Source organism: Octopus bimaculoides, chromosome 27 (genome assembly GCF_001194135.2).
Source record: "Octopus bimaculoides isolate UCB-OBI-ISO-001 chromosome 27, ASM119413v2, whole genome shotgun sequence".
Taxonomy (NCBI): domain Eukaryota; kingdom Metazoa; phylum Mollusca; class Cephalopoda; order Octopoda; family Octopodidae; genus Octopus; species Octopus bimaculoides.
In genome coordinates this window covers 1,007,360-1,010,630 of record NC_069007.1, presented here as the reverse complement: position 1 = coordinate 1,010,630, position 3,271 = coordinate 1,007,360, and the positions used below count along the sequence as shown (strand labels likewise).

Genomic DNA, 3,271 nt, shown 5'->3' with positions numbered 1-3,271 from the left:
CACACACACACACACACACACACACACACACACATATATATGTATAATTGTAAATAATTATCTTTTACCTAAAGTGAGCGGAAATCCTAAGTGAGGTCTGTTCACCTCCACCGCCGCATCACATCAACACAAACAACAGCGAGCCGTCATATTTAACCCACACTCAACCCCATTCCCTTCTCTCCCTCACATGAAAACCCTTTCCACCGTCACCCCCCCAACACCTTCAAACATATTTATCAACAACATCAAACCACATCAAAAACCACAACAACCAGTTGCAAAAAAATAATAATGGTTAATATTTACCAAAATATTTGTGAATATATTACTCAAGCGTATTGCTAAAGATATATATATATTTATATATATATATACACACATATATATACATATACATATACATATATATATATGTGTATATATATGTACATAAATATATATATCAATGTATATAAAATATTTTTTTAACTCTAACAATGTGCTCCCTGAAAGGTAAGTCAAAGAGTTAATATTCTTCTTTTTACATTCCAAATATTTTTTTTTCTAACCAAACCAAATTAAGAATATTATGATTATTATTAATAATATTAATAATAATAATATTCTTCGATTATAGAGGTTATTATTACCGTAATTAATTTTTCTTCTTATTCAAGTCATAAAATTTATTTACACAAATAAATCCAATTTATGGAAGAGCTAATATTACACTGATATTGCGTTACCTTTAACCTGTTGTGATACTTCTGCACGTGTATGCATGTTTCTGTGTGTGTATGTGTGTGTGTTTGAGTATACATGCACGTGTGTGTGTAGCCGATGGAATTGAACTCGTCTCTCTCGCTAGGTTCCACATTTTTCTACCTATCTACGTTACATGTATGCGTGTGTGTTCGTTTGTCTGTACGTATGCATGTATGCAGATATATATATACATACATACATACATACATATATACATACATATATATATATGTATATCTATATATATATGTATATCTATATATATATATATATATATATATGTATGTATATATGTATATGTATAAATGTCGGCATGTACGTATATGAATGTGCACACATTTTTATTACACGTATATGTATCGCGTATATATACCTGTATTCATATCTATATATGCTTGCATCGTATGTATATGCATATATATATACATAAGTATATATATATATATGTATGTATATATATATATATATGTATATATATACACATATATATTCATACATATATACTTATGTATATATATATATATATATAAATAAATATATATGTATATATGTATAAATACATGTGTGTATAGATATATATGCATGTGTATCTATGTATATAAATGTATGTATATCATTATAATTATGCACATATTGTATATGTGTTTGTATGTATGTAACTCTTTAATGTATGTGTTTAGAGATACTTCCTCATGATATATATATGTAGAAAGAGAGGGAGAGAGAGAGAGAAAGAAAGAAAGAAAGACGGTGAGAAAGATAGAGAAACAAGGGATGAGAAAGAGAGAGTGAGAGTGTGAGAGTGAAAGCGATGTAGCTGATAGATAGACACAGACAGACAGCCAGACAGACATACCTACAAACTGTCAGTCAGACAGATAGATCGATAGGTAGATAGATAGGTGGAAAGATGGCATAGATTCGATTCCTTTTACACGCGCACACACATACACACAGACATTCTAGTACACATACATGTCTTTTACATGTGTGTGAGTCTATATATATATATGAGTGTGTGTGGAGTCGCTGTGTGTGTTTGTATGAATGTGACTATATATGCGTCTGTTTATGTAATTTCAGTTCGTCTCCCCACACACAAACATACACGCGAATTCATTCAGTAAAGTTTAGGTTGCTAAACGCGAACTCTGCAACAGTAATTTTCCCTTGTGCTTAATTAATACACCACATATTAACAAATGTACACTAAAAATCTAATTATGTCTTTATAAATATTTTTATCTATGTATCTATCCATCTATCCATCTATCTATTTATCTATCTATCTATCTATCTATCTATCTATCTATCTATCTATCTATCTATCTATCTATCTATCTATTCATCTAGCCATGTATGTATGTATGTATGTATCTATCTATCTATCTATCTATCTATCTATCTAGGTAGCTAGCTATCTGTGCATCTATCTATCTATCTATCTATATGTCTGTCTATCTATTTATCTCTCTCTGCATATATATATATACCTACATACCTACCTACCTATCTGTCGGCCTGTCTGTCTATCTATCGTCCTTTCCTTCTTCCTGTTGATCTCTCTCTCTCTCTCTCTCTCTCACCCCCTCTTTCAGACTCCCCTTTTCTTTGTATCTATCTACCTATTCTACCCAACTATCTATCGATAGATAAATAGATTATATTTACATATCTTTCTGTACGGGTATATATGCATATATATACACATACATACATACATACATATATACATGAGTATGTATATATGTTTGTGTGTATGCGTATGGATACACATTCATATATACACGCACACACACACACACATACACACACACACACATATATATAGAATTAACATTGCTTATATATATATATATCGATTAATCCTCTATCGCCACCCACCCCACCCGAGTCTACATATGATCTCTTGTGGCCTTGTGTCATATTATCGCCAGCATCATCATCACCATTAACATCTATCATCATGATGAATATCATCATCATCATCGCTCGCCATCGTCATCGTCATCATCATCATCGTCATCATCGTCATCATCGTCATCATCATCATCATCATCGACTTTCTACTGACATCATCTGAATACTATGAGTTTCAGCATTATCGACTGGAAACGCATTTTCGTGTTTGCACGAGAGATTGAGAATGTATGTTTGCGTGTGCATGTGCTTGTGGTATGTCCGTGTGTGTGTGTGTGTGTGTGTATATAAATATGTGAACGTATGCGACGCGAACGTACGTATGAGTGTGCCTGTTTGTCTCTGTGCTTCTACACACTCACACAAACACACACACACACACACACACACACACACACACATATATATATACAGAGAGAAGGAGACAGTGAGAGGGAGTAACAGAAACAGCGATATACATATGTATATAGGCACATATACATATATTATGTACACACACACAAACACATATATATATATATATATATATACATACATATATACATACATATATATATATATATATATATATATATATATATATATATATATATATATATATATA

The 3,271-nt window shown here is 31.5% G+C and overlaps 1 long non-coding RNA gene across 1 annotated transcript in view; it reads left to right on the top strand.

Annotated features, from left to right (window-relative positions):
• Positions 1-8: 8 nt before the first annotated feature.
• LOC128250965 (uncharacterized) overlaps positions 9-3,271 on the top strand; it is a 701,915-nt gene continuing 698,652 nt past the window's right edge. The window contains exon 1 of the long non-coding RNA XR_008266884.1: positions 9-495. This is a non-coding gene — a long non-coding RNA (uncharacterized LOC128250965). The remainder of the gene's footprint in view (positions 496-3,271) is intronic.